We start from the raw sequence: 8619 nt of genomic DNA on the forward strand, positions 1-8619 counted from the left end.
CCGCGCCCCCCTCGCGGCACCGCCGAGGGCTCACCGAGCGGCGTGCGCGCAGCTCCGGACACGGCCGTGCGCCATGCGCCCTGCGCGCAGAGGGCAGAGAGAGTCCCGGCTGCAGCCACCTGGCCCTTGGAGGCCTGGGGGCCGTTCTGTCCCGGAACCTGCAAAAGAGACAGAAAGATGTCAGTTGTGCCTGGAAGGCAGCCACTGCCCATCATTCTTTCCTCCACTATCATTGATAGTCCATTGGAGCACATCGACTCATAGCGACTCAATGAACAAAAGGCCTGAAGCCCTTCCCCAACCATCGCCTGTTATCAGAGTTTCCAGAGGCATGGTGTTTAGGAGGTGGATAAGCACCTACTGTGTGCCTGCCTCTGCAGGGAGAGAGGACACACGATCTGATACCAGGTCCCTGCTTTTCTGAAGCCCATACATCGCCTAGGGAGCTCTGATGTGGTAAGAAGCTGCTCTGTAATTCCAAAGGCAGGCAATTCGAATCTCCCAGCTGCACCGCAGGAAGGGTAGCCATCTCCTGAGCAGTTTACTGCCTCTGAAAACTTGGTGGTACACCACCACAACACAGAGAGACTAGTATTTGCCCTAGCTTTCCCAGGCCTAAGTCTCTCCTTTCAATGTCCATCATCTCTCCCACCCTAGACTGGCCTCCCCTGCCCCTTCTCATAGATCTGTGTCCACAGGAGGAGGGGCCTTCCCAGCTGACCCTGACTGATCATCCCACCAGCCTACCCACCCTGGAATGGCCAGAGATTCAGCAGGCCCTTTTAAAAGGGTCTTCAGGCCCCTGCGCAGGGCCTAGGGCTGAGTGCAGACAGCCCTGTGATTAGCACTCAGCTGCCCACTGCCTCCTCTCCCAGAGCCGCATGGAAAGACCCTCTGATTCCCGCTCATTCCAGTGGGAGTGTCCCAGTCCCTAGTGACTTGCTTAGGAACATTCTGTGTGGCTTCAGGCAGGGCCACCACCTGAGCTTGTCTTTGGTGTCTCCACATTCCCCCAGAAAACCTTTCCGTTTCCAGAGTGGAAGAGCTGGTTCTCCTCCCCCACTCGGGCCTCCACTGCCATCCCCAGATCAATCCATCTCCTTTCCTCCCTCCATCAGATCCTGCTTTCAGCAGCAAAGGATCTGAGGGACTAACTCCTACTCAAGCCATAATGATGAATAATGGCTTAATGTGGGTGTTTACAGGGGACATCCGCACTGCTTTAATGGAGGCGTTTCAGGCACTAGAGCGGAGTGAGCGGAGGTGAGGGGCTCCATCCCAGCTCCTCACCACCCCTCCCAATTCAGTACCCTCAACTCCATCCTATGGAGGTTGGGCTGGGGCTGGGGGCAAAGAAAAACGACCTCATAATTTGTGTGTGTGTGTGGGGGGGGGTGGTGACAAAGCCAAATCAAGCACACTGCCACTGAGTCAATTCTTCTTACTCATTGCGACCCTCCCTGTAGGAGAGAGTAGATCTGCCCCAGAGGTTTTTTTATGATGGTAAAGCTTTCCAGGTGCAGCCTGCCAGCCCGGTTCTCCTGCAGAGCAGTGCCTGGTTCCCAACCATTGTTCTTTTAGTCAGCAGCAGACAGCATTAGCCACTGTCCTTTAATAACCCATATACCAAACGGAGGGACTGTGATCAGGGCTGTAAAAAGGGCAACAGCTTGATATGTGGGAGTTCAGGGTAGAGAGAGAGAGAGCAGAGGAGTTTGGAAGGGGAGGTGAGTGGCAAGAAATCAGGGGCTGCTTCCTGGAGGAAGGGGCACCTGACAGGGCCGAGATGGGAAGAAGGGGTGGACATCCCAGACAGGGCATGTGCCTGAAGGCGGGGTGTGGTTTGGTTATTCAAGGAGTTAGGATGGGAATGCGGGAGGGGGGACTGGGGTGGGGGGATGAAGGGCTGACCTAGACCCAGGCAGGGCAAAGGAAGTGGGGTCGAAGACTTACTGACCCCTCCTTTGACCCAGCACCTCGGGAGTGTTTCCCAGTTTCCCCATGCCTTTGTGAGTCACAACTGTGAGAGCTGATGCTTCGTCCCCGATTGGCAGAGGCCTGACTGGGCCAGTAGTGGCACCAGAATTTCTGTATAGAAGGGGTTTCAGGGTGCAGAGTCATGTGAAAGGGCTGGAACCGTGTCTCTAAGGCAACAAAGAGTTGGCGGATGGAGGAGAAGGGTCCTGCACCTGCTGGCCCCCTCTGCTGCAGGCCCCGCCCTGGACAGCTGAGCCTCAGTCCTGCTTTGGGCATCGGCCCCCTCCTCCCACATCCTAACCACATCGTGTGGGATCTAGGAATCAAAGCTGAACCAAGGGATGTTAGTAGACTCTCCCCCTCCCTGGTGCCCCTCTCTCCATTCAGGAACCATGCGGCTGCCTCCGGGGACTGGCTTTTATTCCCCGCATTACAGCCTGGGCTGGTCATAATAAGGCTGGAGTTATGGGTGAGGAAGAGGCACCGCTCGGAAGCCTTCATTTCCTGGAGCTTATGACTTCTCCGCGCTGAGGGAACTGCTCCCCTGACTCTGTCAGGCAGTTCCAGGGACGTCATGGCCCTGCAGGGAGCAGCAGGAGGGGTGAGGGAGGGAGGGCCCAGCGGGAGGCTGGGTGGGGCGGTGCAGGAAGCCTGGGGGTGGGGAGAACCCTCAGCATCTTCAGACATCCAGCTGTTGGCTTTCCTCTTTCCTACCTGTCTCCCTCGCTTCCTTTCTTCCTAATGTTTACAAGCAGGAGGATCCAATATTTCAATCATTTATTCACTCATCAAACATCAGTGCTGTGAGTGTCAACCACACGACCACACAGATGCATTCCATTCATTTAGCCAGTCAAAATCATTTCTGTAAGACAGCAAGATGCAGTCAGTTAGTCGACGACCTATCAGGAGAGAGGCTGTTCATCTGCGTCTTCATTTGCTCTTTCCACAAATATTTGCCAGTCGGTCCCTAACGTCCCCAATGCTGGGCACTGGGGAGGCAATAATCATGACAATGTCCACGTCCTTAAGGAGCTGACCTTTCAGCGAGGGAGCGAGAATGAAGGAATAAAGTTACCCTGTATTCACTCTCTCTGAGAAGGTGTCGTTTGCCTGAAGCTGGAGGGATGAAAAGGAGTGCAACCGGAGAAGGTTCTGGACAGAGGGAACAGCATGTGCAAAGGCCCAGAGGCTGGATACATGGAACAGCAAGGAGGTCACCGAAGTTGGTGCACAGCAAGGGCGTGGCTGGCAATGGGATGGGACCTGGCTGGGGGAACCTTTTGAGTTTGATTTTAAGTGTTCAGAGAAGCCCTTGGAAGAGTTTTACACAGTAAAAAAACCACAGCATTGACGCTGTTGTTATGTGCCGTCGAGTCGCCTGCAACTCATAGTGACCCTATGTACAACAGCCCTAAACTCCGCTCTGTCCTGTGCCAATCGCACTGTCTCTGACACTCCCATCCAGATTATCCCAGTCACTGAATCAATCCACCTCATAGAGGGTCTTCCTCTCCTGCGCCGTCCCTCCACCCTCCCAAGCATGATGTCCCTCTCTAAGGACCGGTCTCTCCTCACAACATGTCCAAAGTATGTTAGACAGAGCCTCAGAATCCTTGCCTCCAAGGAGCCACCTGGTTTAACCCTTTCCAGGACAAATCTGTTTGTTTTCCTAGCAGTCCACGGTATTCTCAATACTCTTCTCCAGCACCACAGCTCAAAGGCTGTCACAGCATTGACTAAACAGGGAATTCCATGATGTCAGCCTTCCATGCTGGGGTTCCTACAGTGGATTGTAAAATAAATACAGCATCATGTGACGGTGGTACAGGCTTGTCGTTTATGTGTGTTTATGTGTGAACGATGGATCAGAACCATGCCCTACCCTGTACTATCATCCTCTCCTACACACTCTAGCCTGTTATTAGTCACCATGTGAATCCATCTTGTTGAGGGTCTTCTCTCATGTTGACCCTCCACCTTTCCAAGCACGACGTCCTTCTCCAAGGACTAGCCCCTCCTGACAGCATGCCCAAAGAATGTAAGAAGTCTGACGCCATGGAGCACCCTGGTCTCAGCTGGTTCCGCCTCCTGGTGACTCTATGTTTAACAGGACGAAACACAGGCGGTCCTGAACCATCCTCACAATCGCTGCTGTCTTGGAGCCCATCTTTGCTGCCACTGTGCCCCTCCACCTGGACGGAGGGTCTTCCTCTTCTCCGCTGACCCTCTACATTCCCTGGTGGCCTAGTAGTAAGGAATCGCACTGGCAACCCAAAGGTACATGGTTCAAATCCACCAGCTTCGCCACAGGAGAAAGTTGGGCTATCTACTCCCATACGATTAACTGCCTCTGAAAACCCTCTGGAGGGTCAGCTATGCGTCCCTTCCAACTCGATAATATACAACAACAACAACTACTACTACTTTACATGCATGATGTCCTTCTCTGGGGACAGCTTCCTTTCTGATCTTGTGTACAAAATATTTGAGACAAAGTCTCACCGTACTTGCTTCTAAGGGGCATTCTAGCTGGAAGGACTTAGACGTGTGGGATTGGGCGTCAAGCAGGAAGTCTGAATAAGAAGGTGGTGCTGGGGTCACATGCCCATTTTAAAGATTGGGAAAGTGCTGTTGCCCCAGCTGGTGATGGAGCAGAGGCTTGAACTGGGGACTTGAATTCCTCTTGGCAGAGTCCCTTTGAGGGAATAGAAGAGAGCATCACCTGGGTGGATGCAGCTCAGGGCCTGGGGTCCCCATGGTACACCCAGGAGGTCTGCATCTCAGCCCCAGCCTCCTGCCCCTGGCGGGGCGCCCTGCTGCAGGGCACATAGCCTGCACTGCTGTGTGAGGGCTCAGTGCTGCGCCTCATGGCTCCGCTCTCCCTCCCCCACCTGGGCCTTCATACCTCATAGCCGACAGGTCCTCCCTCAGGCGTGTTGGCCCGGTTCCCTGGCTGCCTGCCAGCTCCTCACCGCTCTGCTCGGCCCTGCCAGGGCTGTTGCAGACACTTCAGCCTTCTCCCTCCCCTCCTGCTCCAACTGCCTTTCCTGAGCTCGGGGGACCTGCCTGCAGGATTTACCCTGCTTTCGGAGTCCTTGCAGGGAGGCAGCTGTGGACCCAAGGACTTGGTTCCCCCTCCAGGGACTGACCCTGAGACCCGGGTCATGCTGGTGCCCTCATCCGAGCTGCAGGTCTCAACCCACTGCACAGAGTCGTTTAATCCCAAATGGGATTAAAAACTGAGCCCGGGCCTGGCTTAATAAATGTTGGCTTTGCTCTGGCCACGCTTGAGCCGCCCCTCTTCTAATCCGTGTGCCCATGGGTTGTTCTGCGTGCTCATGGCTCCCACACCTGTGCGTTCATGGTCCTGCACTCACGTGTGTCAGTGTACGCACACACATGCCCCTGGCACACGTGTCATCGTCCCACACACGTTTGTGAGTGCCCACTCTGTGCTCCAGGCACAGGGAAAAGAAACAAGGTTGTCCTTCCAAAGTGATGGCGGGGGGCGGGGGACAAGAATGGATAGTACACTAACCGATAAATACAGTGAAAGCCGGAAACTGGATGAGTCAGAGAAGGAAAATGCAAGTATTAATCCTGAAACCAGCAACAGAATGTCATCCACCTGCAGAGGTAGAAGACTCAGGAGGCCTGGTAAACTGAGGCAGGCCAGGGAATCCCAACTCTCACAGTTCCCACTGCAGCCTACCAGATCCTGATGAATTCAAGGGGAAGACAAGACAAGGTAGGAGACCTAGAAGGTGCAGTCCTTCCAGTTCTACCTGCCTGCCTGCCTGCTACCTGCCTGGCCACCTGCATGCCTGCCTATCTCCCTGCCTATCTGCCTGCTACCTGCCTACCCACCTGTCTATCTATGTATCTCTCTATTTACTATCTATCTATGTATCTATCTATCTATCATCTATCTACCTATCTATCTACTTGTCTGTCTGTGTATCTGTCATCTTTTGAACCTATCATCCAACTATCTCTCCGTCCACCTGTCTATCCACCCACGTACTTATCTATCCATCACCAATGATCACTTATTGGGTGCTCAGGAAAGGCTTCACTGTTACGAGGACATCTGAAGGACACTGTGCAGACAGGAGAAGAGTGTTCCAGGTTGAGGTAAGAGCAAGTGCCAAGGTCCTGAGCTGAGTCCATGGCTGGTGCAAGGGAAAACCAGCAAGGAGCCTCAGGGACCTGAAGTAGGGTGTGAGGTGGTGGGGAGGTGGCAGGAAATGAGGTCAGAGAGGTACTGCGGCCTCCAGGTCACCTCTGGGTTTTTACAGTGAGCGAGATGGGACCCCATGGAAGGCTCTGAGCAGTGTCATTGATCTGGTTTACACTCTAAAATGTGGGTTGTGGCTGTAATGCTAGAAACAGATCGAGACTGGGCGGAGGCATATCTATGGAAAATATCACCTATGGCAAGTGCTAAAATTGCGCCCCTGTCCAAACATCTGAAACCCATCTTTTAGCTAACTTTTACCGTCATATCAGCTCAAAAATGTAAGTCGAACTCGTTAATCTTTTGCTTAACACAGTGCGGTGCTTGCTACATGAAAATGATGGCACTTTCCTTGACTTCTCTGATGAAAATTGGTCCGTGATGGGCTCCAAGTCAGCTTCTTGTCTCTGCACTCAGCAGAGCAAGATCACACCGTCTGCCTCGGCCCATGGAGGCTCTCACCTGTCAAAGTGCCAGCTGAGACTTGCTGCGTGATCTTTCCAGATGGTTCACAAGAACTCCTCCGTGGCGCCCCCTTTGGGTAGTACCCAGGGCACATGCCACACCTGCCACCCACCTTTGAGGTTAAGCTTGGGAAGGGGGTTGGGTAGCTATTGCGATAATCCGGGAGAGAAACCATGGTGGGAACCACGAGCCAAATGCTCACAGTGGGATGTGAGGCTGAGCCACAGGATTTGATGGGTCCAATGGGTCGGAATTCAGGTGTGAAAGAAAGCTAGGAACTGAGGATGTGCACGCTTTCTACCCAGGCTGTGGAGATGACACGATGCCTTTGACAGAGACCAAGAGGACTGTGGGAAGAAGACTGGAGAGAAGACCAGGGGCTCAGGTATGATGTGGTGGAGATGTCAAACAGGAACCTAGATGGTCATTAGGAGTTTGGGGTAGGGGAAGAAATCCTGGATGCAGGTATATATCTGTGCATCACCAGCTTTTGTGGGAATGTGTAAATCTGAGTCTGAACGAGAGCACCAAGGAGCGAGATGGAGAAAGAACCTCTGCTTTTATGCCCCATCTGGATGATATGAGCATTCTACTGATGGTTTCCTAGTGACAGGTCAGGCGAGGACTTGGGATTGGCCTTGAAATTTAGCAAATGTGGAAGTCACTGGTCTTGATAAAAGCTATTTTTGTGGAGTGGTAGGTTGGAAGCTTAACTGGAGTGAGTTCAAGAGACATTCAGAGAGAAAGCGGAGACATTTAAGGAGAAACTGCTTCTGCATCTGAAAGTAGCTGTATGAAAAGGTGATGGTTGGAGCAATTGTAGCCTTCTTGGGATAATGAGGCAAAATCAGTTCAAAAGGCCAAAGGAAACTACTGGGCCTTGAAGATCCAGTTCTAACCTCTACTTCTTCCAGACTCATTCATTCTCTCTCTTCTGAACACTCCCAGACTTTACCAATTGAGTCTCCTTCTGGGGTTTTGATGTCAGCTGTAACAGCAAGCTTCTGGAGAACATAGATAATCCTGTTCCTTCTTCTATTCTTCCCCACCCTTACACACAGCCTTGGCAGAGCCAAGCTCAGAACTAGGACGATCTCAGATCGTTTACCCAGACAGATTTCAGTGGCTGCTTGAGCAACATGGGGAGCCTCCCTGGTGGTGCGATGGTTGAAGCATGGGGGGGCGGTATTGCTAACCAAAAGGTCCGTGATTCAAATCCAGCAGTTCATCCACAGGAGAAAGAGGACGCAGTCTGCTTCCATAAAGATGTCCAGCCTTGGAAATGCCATGGGGTCAGGCTGCAATGAGTCAGGACAGACAGAACAGGGGGTGATGAGGAGCTGCCAGCCAAGCCGGGGCCCATCTATGCAGTGGCCAACACCACTGCTGTCCACTCTGTCTTTCCTGAATCTGGGCTGGACAAGCACGTTTCCTTTCTAGTTCTCTGCCCTGGCACCAGCCCCGCCAAGGCTGTGTAAAACTGCCAGGACAGTGGCTCCAGCCCCTCCTTTGTCATCTGGCTGTCTCCCTGGGGACAGGGAAGGGCTCCTTGCCCTACTCATGCCATCTTTGTGTCCTAGTTCACTCTTCCAAGGCCAAGCAGAGAGGGTGGGCTTGGAGACCATCCAGGCAGGACAAGACGGGGGCTACTTCATGGTGCAGCCTGGGGCTGCCCTCTCCTCCCCCACGAGGTTCTGCTATTCTTCCAAGTCATTCTCTCAGGAGCAGGATTTCAGGGGTCCCTAAGACCACCAGTTCTGATGGTTGAGTCTCAGTTCTTATTTAACTATGTCCGTGACCTTGGTCTGGTGGTTCAAATCCACCAGTGGCCCCATAGGAAAAAAATGGGCAATCTCCTCCCATGTTGTTTGTTATGATGTTTGTTATGTTCTGTTGCACTGGAACCAACTTACAGTTGACCCTCCAGCAGGTTTTCA

Source organism: Elephantulus edwardii, unplaced genomic scaffold (assembly GCF_000299155.1).
Source record: "Elephantulus edwardii isolate Elephantulus edwardi_28Jun2011 unplaced genomic scaffold, EleEdw1.0 scaffold00015, whole genome shotgun sequence".
In the NCBI taxonomy this organism is placed as follows: Eukaryota; Metazoa; Chordata; class Mammalia; order Macroscelidea; family Macroscelididae; genus Elephantulus; species Elephantulus edwardii.